The sequence below is a fragment of the Pleurodeles waltl genome, unplaced genomic scaffold, assembly GCF_031143425.1.
Source record: "Pleurodeles waltl isolate 20211129_DDA unplaced genomic scaffold, aPleWal1.hap1.20221129 scaffold_72, whole genome shotgun sequence".
In the NCBI taxonomy this organism is placed as follows: Eukaryota; Metazoa; Chordata; class Amphibia; order Caudata; family Salamandridae; genus Pleurodeles; species Pleurodeles waltl.
In genome coordinates this window covers 2,218,246-2,235,655 of record NW_027150393.1, presented here as the reverse complement: position 1 = coordinate 2,235,655, position 17,410 = coordinate 2,218,246, and the positions used below count along the sequence as shown (strand labels likewise).

The window sequence follows — 17,410 nt, the reverse complement described above, 5'->3', positions numbered from 1 at the left end:
GTAAATACGGCCCCTTAGCACGCAGCGCGTTCCCTGGAAGGGGCGTGCAATGGGTGTTGTTGGGAGTGTGCCACAGCAACACCATAGCATTTTGATGCTGCTCCAGATTTAGGAGTTGGCGTAAATCTGCGTCAGCGCCAAAATCCAACGCCATCCCAGGGGTGTCGTTAGAGTGGCGCACTGAGGAGAAATGTTTTCATTTCTCCTTGTTTTTGCTCTTGCTATGTGTGATGCATTCTGCAGCACACATAGAAGTAAGAGCAAATCACCATTGAAGATTTTTTTTTTGGGCAGGAAGGTGTCCCTTCCTGCACAAAAACAATTTCCCCCTCAACGCAGTCATCCTTGTACCATGGTGCAAGAACGGCTGCGTTGGCGCTCAGCAGCTAATTTAGAGCTGGCGCAGGGGGAAGCACAGGGGTGCGCTGTATTCTACTAAATACGGCGCTTTCCTGCATTTTGAAAATGACGGCACGTGGGGCTTGCAAATTTGGCACAGCGTCGCGCTTAGTCATTTTCTTGTAAATCTGGGCCAAAATGTCTAAAGGATAGAGGCTTTTTATGTCATGTTCGATGAAGACCATGCAAATGACTCTAGTCGTACTGCAAAAGAGAGCACCATGTGCAGTTTCTTGCTTTGGGATGTAGTCTCCCATTCTCTGTCACCAATCCTCCGAGCAGGGTCGGAGCCGTTGCATTTCTGTGCCCAGGCTCGATGGTCTAGGGGTATGATTCTCGCTTAGGGTGCGAGAGGTCCCGGGTTCAAATCCCGGACGAGCCCATTTTAGCGGAAAACAATCAAATCCTGCTCAAAATACACAACCCCTCAACATTTCTCATTCTACTCGAAGCATTGTTGCGCAAAACATATTTTTTGCCTCAGGCGAAAAATGGATTACAATGCCTTGGCTTCCTTCCTGCTTGCTCTCAGTGCGCCCTGTGTGATGATTTCACAGGCTCTCCTTCCTGGCATTTAGGCATCAGATATTTGTCTGTCTCTGCCCGCAGCTATGGGATTTTTCAGGACCTCTGAGTGTATGCATGCTGGCCGACACCGCTGCAATTTTCACACTTACCCCTCGCATTCCGAGCAACTGCTGATAAAGTATAGAGGAAATCGTGCAAACATATGAGGGGAACTGTGCTCCTTCAGTCAAATCAGCAAGCTTGTTTCTGTAGTGTAGTGGTTATCACGTTCGCCTCACACGTGAAAAGTCCCCGGTTTGAGACCGGGCAGAAACACTTGGCAGCAGCAGCTTTTGTGTTTGCTCCCTAAAACCTCAGTCTCTCTCAATGCACACTTAGACAGAAATGACCTTTAAAAACTTGTGACCTGTGTAAAACGTGCTTTACTATTGCAGGACGCTAAAAAGTTATCTGCATCCCTCGGTGGTCGTGCATGTGCATTGTTTCTTGTTCTGTTTTTTTTTTTTTTTCTTGGCCATGTTATATTGTGGGGCCTTTAAAGCTGTGACTTTGATAGGAACATTGCAAGCGGCAAAATCAACAAGTGCAGACTGAAGAGTCCGACCTGCACACTGTTTTGGCTGTCAGGATGGCCGAGTGGTCTAAGGCGCCAGACTCAAGAGAGCTTGATCTTCAGTGAAGCTGAGCCTTCTGGTCTCTTCATGGAGGCGTGGGTTCAAATCCCACTTCTGACAGGTGTATTTTCTTCCCTTAAATCTTGCTCTGCTTGCAGAGCCAGCTCCTCAGACCACTATCTTTGGAAGCTGCTGTGGCATGTGAGGAGAAATCCACCAACCCATCGGCTGGGCCCTCAATCAAAATTCTGTGTATTACTGGAAGGGGCGTCTCAGGCACACCTTCTGTTAGAGCTGCACTTTATGACAGTAACTACCATGCTGGTTTCTACTTAAGCAGTTGATTCTATCGTTTGAAGTGAGGCTCTCCTGCCACCTTTTGGGCAAAGAAGACTCTGCCCCTGCAACAACACAGGCAGACAAGCTCAAACTAGGTTTCTTGGTTAGGTGGGCGGAGCATATTGGCAATGGTGCCTCCTCGTGACTTGCAATTTACATGAAGAAGACAGAGAGACAGCTGGGAGTAGGCAGTACCCATGAACCCCTGAACACTGTCTTGCGACTAGCTCACAATTCTGAAATGAGGCGGGGGAAAGGAGGTGATTTCCCCATCAAGGGCCATTCCGGGAAATCAGCCACCCTGCGTCTCCCAGGTGAGTGTTTCAGGCCTATGAGCCACTACTATAAATCTCGCCTGATCGAGCCTGATCGAGCGCTGACCGAGCAAGTGTGCTTGAATCCAAGAGGCATGCTCCTCTGGCTCAAGAGCTAGCAGGCCCTTCAGTGCTTCTGGTTGGGAAATCTAAGGTGCAAGGGTCCATGACTAGCAGCGGGTTACAACTACCAGAAAGGGTCTGCTTTTCACATCAGTCCCCTAGTTCAGCTCACTGGCACAGGGCATTTTGACTACCTCTTGCCTTGCTAGAGACAAACAAAAAATCCTTGACAGAAAACATCAATTGCTATGGCACGCTTAGAGAGAGAGAGCCTCCAAATGGCCCTGCTTTTCTGAAAGACGCTTCAGAAGATGTTTCAAATGACTATGCAGCGGCAGTCTAGTTGGTATAGGGGTATGATTCTCGCTTCGGGTGTGAGAGGACCTCGGTTCAAATCCCAGACAAACCCCTACCTTTATAGGTTCAGTCTGTGTTTTAAACAGGAGTATTTCTGCTTTTCACTCTTGTAAGATGTCATGTTGCAATGCAATACATGCTTTATACTGGCGTCGAGACGGTTCAGCATCATGAAGGTATGCGAGATTTCTTTGCAACTGCTTTTCTGTGCTGGAGCAGCAGTGCTCGTAGGAACATTAAATGCACAGTGCTTCTCCATGGTAATTTCGGGTCCAGTTCTGAAATCACCTCTTGGAATGAAAGTGATCCCAGTTCCTTTCTTCCAAGGGAAGAGATTGTGTTCCGGAAGGCTCAGCTTTGAGCGTCATGAACATTGGCCCTCATCCTTGCATCCCAGTCCAATGCATAGCCACATAAAGCAAGCAGGTGTGTCTGTTTCCATAGTGTGGTGGTTCCAGTACAATGCATAGCCACATGAAGCAAGCCGGCAAGTGTGTCTGCTTGTGTAGTGTAGTGGTTATCATGCGCACCTCACATGCGAAAGGTCCCTGGTTCGAGTCGCTGGGCTTTTTCACAGTATTTGCATTTCCTGCCTCACCTGACAGGCAAGCTGAGATAAAAGAGACTGTGTCTATCCCTCACCATCGTGAGGTACTACGCTCCTGGGGCATCTGTCACAGCTCACCAAGAGGAGTTGCGCCAGCTTACGGCAGTCAGTTGCTCACTGTTTGACCTTTGCAATGAAGCCTGAGCCTACAGCATTCAAGCCAGCCAAGGAAGGAAGGTACGAGAGCAAAAATAGCTTTCCTGCCCTCACCAAGAACACACACCTTGAGCAAATAAAGTGCCAGACTTACAAGGCCCTATCGCCACCGGAGCATCACTTTTAGTGACGCCTCCGGTGGCACTATGCACTGCGCGGTATTTACAAGATGGCGTTCAGCCACTTTTTGTGGCTTAACACCACCTTGTAAATACGGCCCCTTAGCACACAGCGCGTTCCCTGGAAGGGGCGTGCAATGGGTGTTGTTGGGAGTGTGCCACAGCAACACCATAGCATTTTGATGCTGCTCCAGATTTAGGAGTTGGCGTAAATCTGCGTCAGCGCCAAAATCCAACGCCATCCCAGGGGTGTCGTTAGAGTGGCGCACTGAGGAGAAATGTTTTCATTTCTCCTTGTTTTTGCTCTTTCTATGTGTGATGCATTCTGCAGCACACATAGAAGTAAGAGCAAATCACCATTGAAGATTTTTTTGGGGGGCAGGAAGGTTTCCCTTCCTGCACAAAAACAATTTCCCCCTCAACGCAGTCATCCTTGTACCATGGTGCAAGAACGGCTGCGTTGGCGCTCAGCAGCTAATTTAGAGCTGGCGCAGGGGGAAGCACAGGGGTGCGCTGTATTCTACTAAATACGGCGCTTTCCTGCATTTTGAAAATGACGGCACGTGGGGCTTGCAAATTTGGCACAGCGTCGCGCTTAGTCATTTTCTTGTAAATCTGGGCCAAAATGTCTAAAGGATAGAGGCTTTTTATGTCATGTTCGATGAAGACCATGCAAATGACTCTAGTCGTACTGCAAAAGAGAGCACCATGTGCAGTTTCTTGCTTTGGGATGTAGTCTCCCACTCTCTGTCACCAATCCTCCGAGCAGGGTCGGAGCCGTTGCATTTCTGTGCCCAGGCTCGTTGGTCTAGGGGTATGATTCTCGCTTAGGGTGCGAGAGGTCCCGGGTTCAAATCCTGGACGAGCCCATTTTAGCGTAAAACAATCAAATCCTGCTCAAAATACACAACCCCTCAACATTTCTCATTTTACTCGAAGCATTGTTGCGCAAAACATATTTTTTGCCTCAGGCGAAAAATGGATTACAATGCCTTGGCTTCCTTCCTGCTTGCTCTCAGTGCGCCCTGTGTGATGATTTCACAGGCTCTCCTTCCTGGCATTTAGGCATCAGATATTTGTCTGTCTCTGCCCGCAGCTATGGGATTTTTCAGGACGTCTGAGTGTATGCATGCTGGCCGACACCGCTGCAATTTTCACACTTACCCCTCGCATTCCGAGCAACTGCTGATAAAGTATAGAGGAAATCGTGCAAACATATGAGGGGAACTGTGCTCCTTCAGTCAAATCAGCAAGCTTGTTTCTGTAGTGTAGTGGTTATCACGTTCGCCTCACACGCGAAAAGTCCCCGGTTTGAGACCGGGCAGAAACACTTGGCAGCAGCAGCTTTTGTGTTTGCTCCCTAAAACCTCAGTCTCTCTCAATGCACACTTAGACAGAAATGACCTTTAAAAACTTGTGACCTGTGTAAAACGTGCTTTACTATTGCAGGACGCTAAAAAGTTATCTGCATCCCTCGGTGGTCGTGCATGTGCATTGTTTCTTGTTCTGTTTTTTTTTTTTTTTCTTGGCCATGTTATATTGTGGGGCCTTTAAAGCTGTGACTTTGATAGGAACATTGCAAGCGGCAAAATCAACAAGTGCAGACTGAAGAGTCCGACCTGCACACTGTTTTGGCTGTCAGGATGGCCGAGTGGTCTAAGGCGCCAGACTCAAGAGAGCTTGATCTTCAGTGAAGCTGAGCCTTCTGGTCTCTTCATGGAGGTGTGGGTTCAAATCCCACTTCTGACAGGTGTATTTTCTTCCCTTAAATCTTGCTCTGCTTGCAGAGCCAGCTCCTCACACCACTATCTTTGGAAGCTGCTGTGGCATGTGAGGAGAAATCCACCAACCCATCGGCTGGGCCCTCAATCAAAATTCTGTGTATTACTGGAAGGGGCGTCTCAGGCACACCTTCTGTTAGAGCTGCACTTTATGACAGTAACTACCATGCTGGTTTCTACTTAAGCAGTTGATTCTATCGTTTGAAGTGAGGCTCTCCTGCCACCTTTTGGGCAAAGAAGACTCTGCCCCTGCAACAACACAGGCAGACAAGCTCAAACTAGGTTTCTTGGTTAGGTGGGCGGAGCATATTGGCAATGGTGCCTCCTCGTGACTTGCAATTTACATGAAGAAGACAGAGAGGCAGCTGGGAGTAGGCAGTACCCATGAACCCCTGAACACTGTCTTGCGACTAGCACACAATTCTGAAATGAGGCGGGGGAAAGGAGGTGATTTCCCCATCAAGGGCCATTCCGGGAAATCAGCCACCCTGCGTCTCCCAGGTGAGTGTTTCAGGCCTATGAGCCACTAATATAAATCTCGCCTGATCGAGCCTGATCGAGCGCTGACCGAGCAAGTGTGCTTGAATCCAAGAGGCATGCTCCTCTGGCTCAAGAGCTAGCAGGCCCTTCAGTGCTTCTGGTTGGGAAATCTAAGGTGCAAGGGTCCATGACTAGCAGCGGGTTACAACTACCAGAAAGGGTCTGCTTTTCACATCAGTCCCCTAGTTCAGCTCACTGGCACAGGGCATTTTGACTACCTCTTGCCTTGCTAGAGACAAACAAAAAATCCTTGACAGAAAACATCAATTGCTATGGCACGCTTAGAGAGAGAGAGCCTCCAAATGGCCCTGCTTTTCTGAAAGACGCTTCAGAAGATGTTTCAAATGACTATGCAGCGGCAGTCTAGTTGGTATAGGGGTATGATTCTCGCTTCGGGTGTGAGAGGACCTCGGTTCAAATCCCAGACAAACCCCTACCTTTAGAGGTTCAGTCTGTGTTTTAAACAGGAGTATTTCTGCTTTTCACTCTTGTAAGATGTCATGTTGCAATGCAATACATGCTTTATACTGGCGTCGAGACGGTTCAGCATCATGAAGGTATGCGAGATTTCTTTGCAACTGCTTTTCTGTGCTGGAGCAGCAGTGCTCGTAGGAACATTAAATGCACAGTGCTTCTCCATGGTAATTTCGGGTCCAGTTCTGAAATCACCTCTTGGAATGAAAGTGATCCCAGTTCCTTTCTTCCAAGGGAAGAGATTGTGTTCCGGAAGGCTCAGCTTTGAGCGTCATGAACATTGGCCCTCATCCTTGCATCCCAGTCCAATGCATAGCCACATAAAGCAAGCAGGTGTGTCTGTTTCCATAGTGTGGTGGTTCCAGTACAATGCATAGCCACATGAAGCAAGCCGGCAAGTGTGTCTGCTTGTGTAGTGTAGTGGTTATCATGCGCACCTCACATGCGAAAGGTCCCTGGTTCGAGTCGCTGGGCTTTTTCACAGTATTTGCATTTCCTGCCTCACCTGACAGGCAAGCTGAGATAAAAGAGACTGTGTCTATCCCTCACCATCGTGAGGTACTACGCTCCTGGGGCATCTGTCACAGCTCACCAAGAGGAGTTGCGCCAGTTTACGGCAGTCAGTTGCTCACTGTTTGACCTTTGCAATGAAGCCTGAGCCTACAGCATTCAAGCCAGCCAAGGAAGGAAGGTACGAGAGCGAAAATAGCTTTCCTGCCCTCACCAAGAACACACACCTTGAGCAAATAAAGTGCCAGACTTACAAGGCCCTATCGCCACCGGAGCATCACTTTTAGTGACGCCCCGGTGGCACTATGCACTGCGCGGTATTTACAAGATGGCGTTCAGCCACTTTTTGTGGCTTAACACCACCTTGTAAATACGGCCCCTTAGCACGCAGCGCGTTCCCTGGAAGGGGCGTGCAATGGGTGTTGTTGGGAGTGTGCCACAGCAACACCATAGCATTTTGATGCTGCTCCAGATTTAGGAGTTGGCGTAAATCTGCGTCAGCGCCAAAATCCAACGCCATCCCAGGGGTGTCGTTAGAGTGGCGCACTGAGGAGAAATGTTTTCATTTCTCCTTGTTTTTGCTCTTGCTATGTGTGATGCATTCTGCAGCACACATAGAAGTAAGAGCAAATCACCATTGAAGATTTTTTTTTTGGGCAGGAAGGTGTCCCTTCCTGCACAAAAACAATTTCCCCCTCAACGCAGTCATCCTTGTACCATGGTGCAAGAACGGCTGCGTTGGCGCTCAGCAGCTAATTTAGAGCTGGCGCAGGGGGAAGCACAGGGGTGCGCTGTATTCTACTAAATACGGCGCTTTCCTGCATTTTGAAAATGACGGCACGTGGGGCTTGCAAATTTGGCACAGCGTCGCGCTTAGTCATTTTCTTGTAAATCTGGGCCAAAATGTCTAAAGGATAGAGGCTTTTTATGTCATGTTCGATGAAGACCATGCAAATGACTCTAGTCGTACTGCAAAAGAGAGCACCATGTGCAGTTTCTTGCTTTGGGATGTAGTCTCCCACTCTCTGTCACCAATCCTCCGAGCAGGGTCGGAGCCATTGCATTTCTGTGCCCAGGCTCGTTGGTCTAGGGGTATGATTCTCGCTTAGGGTGCGAGAGGTCCCGGGTTCAAATCCCGGACGAGCCCATTTTAGCGGAAAACAATCAAATCCTGCTCAAAATACACAACCCCTCAACATTTCTCATTTTACTCGAAGCATTGTTGCGCAAAACATATTTTTTGCCTCAGGCGAAAAATGGATTACAATGCCTTGGCTTCCTTCCTGCTTGCTCTCAGTGCGCCCTGTGTGATGATTTCACAGGCTCTCCTTCCTGGCATTTAGGCATCAGATATTTGTCTGTCTCTGCCCGCAGCTATGGGATTTTTCAGGACGTCTGAGTGTATGCATGCTGGCCGACACCGCTGCAATTTTCACACTTACCCCTCGCATTCCGAGCAACTGCTGATAAAGTATAGAGGAAATCGTGCAAACATATGAGGGGAACTGTGCTCCTTCAGTCAAATCAGCAAGCTTGTTTCTGTAGTGTAGTGGTTATCACGTTCGCCTCACACGTGAAAAGTCCCCGGTTTGAGACCGGGCAGAAACACTTGGCAGCAGCAGCTTTTGTGTTTGCTCCCTAAAACCTCAGTCTCTCTCAATGCACACTTAGACAGAAATGACCTTTAAAAACTTGTGACCTGTGTAAAACGTGCTTTACTATTGCAGGACGCTAAAAAGTTATCTGCATCCCTCGGTGGTCGTGCATGTGCATTGTTTCTTGTTCTGTTTTATTTTTTTTTTCTTGGCCATGTTATATTGTGGGGCCTTTAAAGCTGTGACTTTGATAGGAACATTGCAAGCGGCAAAATCAACAAGTGCAGACTGAAGAGTCCGACCTGCACACTGTTTTGGCTGTCAGGATGGCCGAGTGGTCTAAGGCGCCAGACTCAAGAGAGCTTGATCTTCAGTGAAGCTGAGCCTTCTGGTCTCTTCATGGAGGCGTGGGTTCAAATCCCACTTCTGACAGGTGTATTTTCTTCCCTTAAATCTTGCTCTGCTTGCAGAGCCAGCTCCTCACACCACTATCTTTGGAAGCTGCTGTGGCATGTGAGGAGAAATCCACCAACCCATCGGCTGGGCCCTCAATCAAAATTCTGTGTATTACTGGAAGGGGCGTCTCAGGCACACCTTCTGTTAGAGCTGCACTTTATGACAGTAACTACCATGCTGGTTTCTACTTAAGCAGTTGATTCTATCGTTTGAAGTGAGGCTCTCCTGCCACCTTTTGGGCAAAGAAGACTCTGCCCCTGCAACAACACAGGCAGACAAGCTCAAACTAGGTTTCTTGGTTAGGTGGGCGGAGCATATTGGCAATGGTGCCTCCTCGTGACTTGCAATTTACATGAAGAAGACAGAGAGGCAGCTGGGAGTAGGCAGTACCCATGAACCCCTGAACACTGTCTTGCGACTAGCACACAATTCTGAAATGAGGCGGGGGAAAGGAGGTGATTTCCCCATCCGGGCCATTCCGGGAAATCAGCCACCCTGCGTCTCCCAGGTGAGTGTTTCAGGCCTATGAGCCACTACTATAAATCTCGCCTGATCGAGCCTGATCGAGCGCTGACCGAGCAAGTGTGCTTGAATCCAAGAGGCATGCTCCTCTGGCTCAAGAGCTAGCAGGCCCTTCAGTGCTTCTGGTTGGGAAATCTAAGGTGCAAGGGTCCATGACTAGCAGCGGGTTACAACTACCAGAAAGGGTCTGCTTTTCACATCAGTCCCCTAGTTCAGCTCACTGGCACAGGGCATTTTGACTACCTCTTGCCTTGCTAGAGACAAACAAAAAATCCTTGACAGAAAACATCAATTGCTATGGCACGCTTAGAGAGAGAGAGCCTCCAAATGGCCCTGCTTTTCTGAAAGACGCTTCAGAAGATTTTTCAAATGACTATGCAGCGGCAGTCTAGTTGGTATAGGGGTATGATTCTCGCTTCGGGTGTGAGAGGACCTCGGTTCAAATCCCAGACAAACCCCTACCTTTATAGGTTCAGTCTGTGTTTTAAACAGGAGTATTTCTGCTTTTCACTCTTGTAAGATGTCATGTTGCAATGCAATACATGCTTTATACTGGCGTCGAGACGGTTCAGCATCATGAAGGTATGCGAGATTTCTTTGCAACTGCTTTTCTGTGCTGGAGCAGCAGTGCTCGTAGGAACATTAAATGCACAGTGCTTCTCCATGGTAATTTCGGGTCCAGTTCTGAAATCACCTCTTGGAATGAAAGTGATCCCAGTTCCTTTCTTCCAAGGGAAGAGATTGTGTTCCGGAAGGCTCAGCTTTGAGCGTCATGAACATTGGCCCTCATCCTTGCATCCCAGTCCAATGCATAGCCACATAAAGCAAGCAGGTGTGTCTGTTTCCATAGTGTGGTGGTTCCAGTACAATGCATAGCCACATGAAGCAAGCCGGCAAGTGTGTCTGCTTGTGTAGTGTAGTGGTTATCATGCGCACCTCACATGCGAAAGGTCCCTGGTTCGAGTCGCTGGGCTTTTTCACAGTATTTGCATTTCCTGCCTCACCTGACAGGCAAGCTGAGATAAAAGAGACTGTGTCTATCCCTCACCATCGTGAGGTACTACGCTCCTGGGGCATCTGTCACAGCTCACCAAGAGGAGTTGCGCCAGCTTACGGCAGTCAGTTGCTCACTGTTTGACCTTTGCAATGAAGCCTGAGCCTACAGCATTCAAGCCAGCCAAGGAAAGAAGGTACGAGAGCGAAAATAGCTTTCCTGCCCTCACCAAGAACACACACCTTGAGCAAATAAAGTGCCAGACTTACAAGGCCCTATCGCCACCGGAGCATCACTTTTAGTGACGCCTCCGGTGGCACTATGCACTGCGCGGTATTTACAAGATGGCGTTCAGCCACTTTTTGTGGCTTAACACCACCTTGTAAATACGGCCCCTTAGCACACAGCGCGTTCCCTGGAAGGGGCGTGCAATGGGTGTTGTTGGGAGTGTGCCACAGCAACACCATAGCATTTTGATGCTGCTCCAGATTTAGGAGTTGGCGTAAATCTGCAACAGCGCCAAAATCCAACGCCATCCCAGGGGTGTCGTTAGAGTGGCGCACTGAGGAGAAATGTTTTCATTTCTCCTTGTTTTTGCTCTTTCTATGTGTGATGCATTCTGCAGCACACATAGAAGTAAGAGCAAATCACCATTGAAGATTTTTTTTTGGGGCAGGAAGGTTTCCCTTCCTGCACAAAAACAATTTCCCCCTCAACGCAGTCATCCTTGTACCATGGTGCAAGAACGGCTGCGTTGGCGCTCAGCAGCTAATTTAGAGCTGGCGCAGGGGGAAGCACAGGGGTGCGCTGTATTCTACTAAATACGGCACTTTCCTGCATTTTGAAAATGACGGCACGTGGGGCTTGCAAATTTGGCACAGCGTCGCGCTTAGTCATTTTCTTGTAAATCTGGGCCAAAATGTCTAAAGGATAGAGGCTTTTTATGTCATGTTCGATGAAGACCATGCAAATGACTCTAGTCGTACTGCAAAAGAGAGCACCATGTGCAGTTTCTTGCTTTGGGATGTAGTCTCCCACTCTCTGTCACCAATCCTCCGAGCAGGGTCGGAGCCGTTGCATTTCTGTGCCCAGGCTCGTTGGTCTAGGGGTATGATTCTCGCTTAGGGTGCGAGAGGTCCCTGGTTCAAATCCCGGACGAGCCCATTTTAGCGGAAAACAATCAAATCCTGCTCAAAATACACAACCCCTCAACATTTCTCATTTTACTCGAAGTGCCTCAGGCGAAAAATGGATTACAATGCCTTGGCTTCCTTCCTGCTTGCTCTCAGTGCGCCCTGTGTGATGATTTCACAGGCTCTCCTTCCTGGCATTTAGGCATCAGATATTTGTCTGTCTCTGCCCGCAGCTATGGGATTTTTCAGGGACGTCTGAGTGTATGCCATGCTGGCCGACACCGCTGCAATTTTTCACACTTACCCCCTCGCATTCCGAGCAACTGCTGATAAAGTATAGAGGAAATCGTGCAAACATATGAGGGGAACTGTGCTCCTTCAGTCAAATCAGCAAGCTTGGTTTCTGTAGTGTAGTGGTTATCACGTTCGCCTCACACGCGAAAAAGTCCCCGGTTTGGAGACCGGGCAGAAACACTTGGCAGCAGCAGCTTTTGTGTTTGCTCCCTAAAACCTCAGTCTCTCTCAATGCACACTTAGACAGAAATGACCTTTAAAAACTTGTGACCTGTGTAAAACGTGCTTTACTATTGCAGGACGCTAAAAAAGTTATCTGCATCCCTCGGTGGTCGTGCATGTGCATTGTTTCTTGTTCTGTTTTTTTTTTTTTTTTCTTGGCCATGTTATATTGTGGGGCCTTTAAAGCTGTGACTTTGATAGGAACATTGCAAGCGGCAAAATCAACAAGTGCAGACTGAAGAGTCCGACCTGCACACTGTTTTGGCTGTCAGGATGGCCGAGTGGTCTAAGGCGCCAGACTCAAGAGAGCTTGATCTTCAGTGAAGCTGAGCCTTCTGGTCTCTTCATGGAGGCGTGGGTTCAAATCCCACTTCTGACAGGTGTATTTTCTCTTCCCTTAAATCTTGCTCTGCTTGCAGAGCCAGCTCCTCAGACCACTATCTTTGGAAGCTGCTGTGGCATGTGAGGAGAAATCCACCAACCCATCGGCTGGGCCCCTCAATCAAATTCTGTGTATTACTGGAAGGGGCGTCTCAGGCACACCTTCTGTTAGAGCTGCACTTTATGACAGTAACTACCATGCTGGTTTCTACTTAAGCAGTTGATTCTATCGTTTGAAGTGAGGCTCTCCTGCCACCTTTTGGGCAAAGAAGACTCTGCCCCTGCAACAACACAGGCAGACAAGCTCAAACTAGGTTTCTTGGTTAGGTGGGCGGAGCATATTGGCAATGGTGCCTCCTCGTGACTTGCAATTTACATGAAGAAGACAGAGAGGCAGCTGGGAGTAGGCAGTACCCATGAACCCCTGAACACTGTCTTGCGACTAGCACACAAATTCTGAAATGAGGCGGGGGAAAGGAGGTGATTTCCCCATCAAGGGCCATTCCGGGAAATCAGCCACCCCTGCGTCTCCCAGGTGAGTGTTTCAGGCCTATGAGCCACTAATATAAATCTCGCCTGATCGAGCCTGATCGAGCGCTGACCGAGCAAGTGTGCTTGAATCCAAGAGGCATGCTCCTCTGGCTCAAGAAGCTAGCAGGCCCTTCAGTGCTTCTGGTTGGGAAATCTAAGGTGCAAGGGTCCATGACTAGCAGCGGGTTACAACTACCAGAAAGGGTCTGCTTTTCACATCAGTCCCCTAGTTCAGCCTCACTGGCACAGGGCATTTTGACTACCTCTTGCCTTGCTAAGTGACAAACAAAAAATCCTTGACAGAAAACATCAATTGCTATGGCCACGCTTAGAGAGAGAGAGCCTCCAAATGGCCCTGCTTTTCTGAAAGACGCTTCAGAAGATGTTTCAAATGACTATGCAGCGGCAGTCTAGTTGGTATAGGGTATGATTCTCGCTTCGGGTGTGAGAGGACCTCGGTTCAAATCCCAGACAAACCCCTACCTTTAGAGGTTCAGTCTGTGTTTTAAACAGGAGTATTTCTGCTTTTCACTCTTGTAAGATGTCATGTTGCAATGCAATACATGCTTTATACTGGCGTCGAGACGGTTCAGCATCATGAAGGTATGCGAGATTTCTTTGCAACTGCTTTTCTGTGCTGGAGCAGCAGTGCTCGTAGGAACATTAAATGCACAGTGCTTCTCCATGGTAATTTCGGTCCAGTTCTGAAATCACCTCTTGGAATGAAAGTGATCCCAGTTCCTTTCTTCCAAGGGAAGAGATTGTGTTCCGGAAGGCTCAGCTTTGAGCGTCATGAACATTGGCCCTCATCCTTGCATCCCAGTCCCAATGCATAGCCACATAAAGCAAGCAGGTGTGTCTGTTTCCATAGTGTGGTGGTTCCAGTACAATGCATAGCCACATGATGCAAGCCGGCAAGTGTGTCTGCTTGTGTAGTGTAGTGGTTATCATGCGCACCTCACATGCGAAAGGTCCCTGGTTCGAGTCGCTGGGCTTTTTCACAGTATTTGCATTTCCTGCCTCACCTGACAGGCAAGCTGAGATAAAAGAGACTGTGTCTATCCCTCACCATCGTGAGGTACTACGCTCCTGGGGCATCTGTCACAGCTCACCAAGAGGAGTTGCGCCAGCTTACGGCAGTCAGTTGCTCACTGTTTGACCTTTGCAATGAAGCCTGAGCCTACAGCATTCAAGCCAGCCAAGGAAGGAAGGTACGAGAGCGAAAATAGCTTTCCTGCCCTCACCAAGAACACACACCTTGAGCAAATAAAGTGCCAGACTTACAAGGCCCTATCGCCCACCCGGAGCATCACTTTTAGTGACGCCTCCGGTGGCACTATGCACTGCGCGGTATTTACAAGATGGCGTTCAGCCACTTTTTGTGGCTTAACACCACCTTGTAAATACGGCCCCTTAGCACACAGCGCGTTCCCTGGAAGGGGCGTGCAATGGGTGTTGTTGGGGAGTGTGCCACCGCAACAACCATAGCATTTTGATGCTGCCTCCAGATTTAGGAGTTGGCGTAAATCTGCGTCAGCGCCAAAATCCAACGCCATCCAGGGGGTGTCGTTAGAGTGGCGCACTGAGGAGAAATGTTTTCATTTCTCCTTGTTTTTGCTCTTTCTATGTGTGATGCATTCTGCAGCACACATAGAAGTAAGAGCAAATCACCATTGAAGATTTTTTTTTGGGGCAGGAAGGTTTCCCCTTCCTGCACAAAAACAAATTTCCCCCTCAACGCAGTCATCCTTGTACCATGGTGCAAGAACGGCTGCGTTGGCGCTCAGCAGCTAATTTAGAGCTGGCGCAGGGGGAAGCACAGGGGTGCGCTGTATTCTACTAAATACGGCGCTTTCCCTGCATTTTGAAAATGACGGCACGTGGGGCTTGCAAATTTGGCACAGCGTCGCGCTTAGTCATTTTCTTGTAAATCTGGGCCAAAATGTCTAAAGGATAGAGGCTTTTTATGTCATGTTCGATGAAGACCATGCAAATGACTCTAGTCGTACTGCAAAAGAGAGCACCATGTGCAGTTTCTTGCTTTGGGATGTAGTCTCCCACTCTCTGTCACCAATCCTCCGAGCAGGGTCGGAGCCGTTGCATTTCTGTGCCCAGGCTCGTTGGTCTAGGGGTATGATTCTCGCTTAGGGTGCGAGAGGTCCCGGGTTCAAATCGCGGACGAGCCCATTTTAGCGGAAAACAATCAAATCCTGCTCAAAATACACAACCCCTCAACATTTCTCATTTTACTCGAAGCATTGTTGCGCAAAACATATTTTTTGCGTCAGGCGAAAAATGGATTACAATGCCTTGGCTTCCTTCCTGCTTGCTCTCAGTGCGCCCTGTGTGATGATTTCACAGGCTCTCCTTCCTGGCATTTAGGCATCAGATATTTGTCTGTCTCTGCCCGCAGCTATGGGATTTTTCAGGACGTCTGAGTGTATGCATGCTGGCCGACACCGCTGCAATTTTCACACTTACCCCTCGCATTCCGAGCAACTGCTGATAAAGTATAGAGGAAATCGTGCAAACATATGAGGGGAACTGTGCTCCTTCAGTCAAATCAGCAAGCTTGTTTCTGTAGTGTAGTGGTTATCACGTTCGCCTCACACGCGAAAAGTCCCCGGTTTGAGACCGGGCAGAAACACTTGGCAGCAGCAGCTTTTGTGTTTGCTCCCTAAAACCTCAGTCTCTCTCAATGCACACTTAGACAGAAATGACCTTTAAAAACTTGTGACCTGTGTAAAACGTGCTTTACTATTGCAGGACGCTAAAAAGTTATCTGCATCCCTCGGTGGTCGTGCATGTGCATTGTTTCTTGTTCTGTTTTTTTTTTTTTTTCTTGGCCATGTTATATTGTGGGGCCTTTAAAGCTGTGACTTTGATAGGAACATTGCAAGCGGCAAAATCAACAAGTGCAGACTGAAGAGTCCGACCTGCACACTGTTTTGGCTGTCAGGATGGCCGAGTTGTCTAAGGCGCCAGACTCAAGAGAGCTTGATCTTCAGTGAAGCTGAGCCTTCTGGTCTCTTCATGGAGGCGTGGGTTCAAATCCCACTTCTGACAGGTGTATTTTCTTCCCTTAAATCTTGCTCTGCTTGCAGAGCCAGCTCCTCACACCACTATCTTTGGAAGCTGCTGTGGCATGTGAGGAGAAATCCACCAACCCATCGGCTGGGCCCTCAATCAAAATTCTGTGTATTACTGGAAGGGGCGTCTCAGGCACACCTTCTGTTAGAGCTGCACTTTATGACAGTAACTACCATGCTGGTTTCTACTTAAGCAGTTGATTCTATCGTTTGAAGTGAGGCTCTCCTGCCACCTTTTGGGCAAAGAAGACTCTGCCCCTGCAACAACACAGGCAGACAAGCTCAAACTAGGTTTCTTGGTTAGGTGGGCGGAGCATATTGGCAATGGTGCCTCCTCGTGACTTGCAATTTACATGAAGAAGACAGAGAGGCAGCTGGGAGTAGGCAGTACCCATGAACCCCTGAACACTGTCTTGCGACTAGCACACAATTCTGAAATGAGGCGGGGGAAAGGAGGTGATTTCCCCATCAAGGGCCATTCCGGGAAATCAGCCACCCTGCGTCTCCCAGGTGAGTGTTTCAGGCCTATGAGCCACTAATATAAATCTCGCCTGATCGAGCCTGATCGAGCGCTGACCGAGCAAGTGTGCTTGAATCCAAGAGGCATGCTCCTCTGGCTCAAGAGCTAGCAGGCCCTTCAGTGCTTCTGGTTGGGAAATCTAAGGTGCAAGGGTCCATGACTAGCAGCGGGTTACAACTAGCAGAAAGGGTCTGCTTTTCACATCAGTCCCCTAGTTCAGCTCACTGGCACAGGGCATTTTGACTACCTCTTGCCTTGCTAGAGACAAACAAAAAATCCTTGACAGAAAACATCAATTGCTATGGCACGCTTAGAGAGAGAGAGCCTCCAAATGGCCCTGCTTTTCTGAAAGACGCTTCAGAAGATGTTTCAAATGACTATGCAGCGGCAGTCTAGTTGGTATAGGGGTATGATTCTCGCTTCGGGTGTGAGAGGACCTCGGTTCAAATCCCAGACAAACCCCTACCTTTATAGGTTCAGTCTGTGTTTTAAACAGGAGTATTTCTGCTTTTCACTCTTGTAAGATGTCATGTTGCAATGCAATACATGCTTTATACTGTCGTCGAGACGGTTCAGCATCATGAAGGTATGCGAGATTTCTTTGCAACTGCTTTTCTGTGCTGGAGCAGCAGTGCTCGTAGGAACATTAAATGCACAGTGCTTCTCCATGGTAATTTCGGGTCCAGTTCTGAAATCACCTCTTGGAATGAAAGTGATCCCAGTTCCTTTCTTCCAAGGGAAGAGATTGTGTTCCGGAAGGCTCAGCTTTGAGCGTCATGAACATTGGCCCTCATCCTTGCATCCCAGTCCAATGCATAGCCACATAAAGCAAGCAGGTGTGTCTGTTTCCATAGTGTGGTGGTTCCAGTACA

The 17,410-nt window shown here is 48.6% G+C and overlaps 4 non-coding genes across 4 annotated transcripts; all 4 read left to right on the top strand.

Moving 5' to 3' along the window:
• Positions 1 to 709: 709 nt before the first annotated feature.
• TRNAP-AGG (transfer RNA proline (anticodon AGG)) lies at positions 710 to 781 on the top strand. The gene has a single exon. It is a non-coding gene; the product is annotated as a tRNA-Pro (tRNA).
• A 3,512-nt stretch (positions 782 to 4,293) lies between these two features.
• On the top strand, positions 4,294 to 4,365 carry TRNAP-AGG (transfer RNA proline (anticodon AGG)). Its single transcript has one exon. It is a non-coding gene; the product is annotated as a tRNA-Pro (tRNA).
• A 3,511-nt stretch (positions 4,366 to 7,876) lies between these two features.
• TRNAP-AGG (transfer RNA proline (anticodon AGG)) lies at positions 7,877 to 7,948 on the top strand. The gene has a single exon. It is a non-coding gene; the product is annotated as a tRNA-Pro (tRNA).
• Positions 7,949 to 12,284: 4,336 nt separating this feature from the next.
• On the top strand, positions 12,285 to 12,396 carry TRNAL-CAA (transfer RNA leucine (anticodon CAA)). Its single transcript has 2 exons — positions 12,285 to 12,322; positions 12,351 to 12,396. It is a non-coding gene; the product is annotated as a tRNA-Leu (tRNA).
• The last annotated feature ends 5,014 nt before the right edge of the window (positions 12,397 to 17,410 follow it).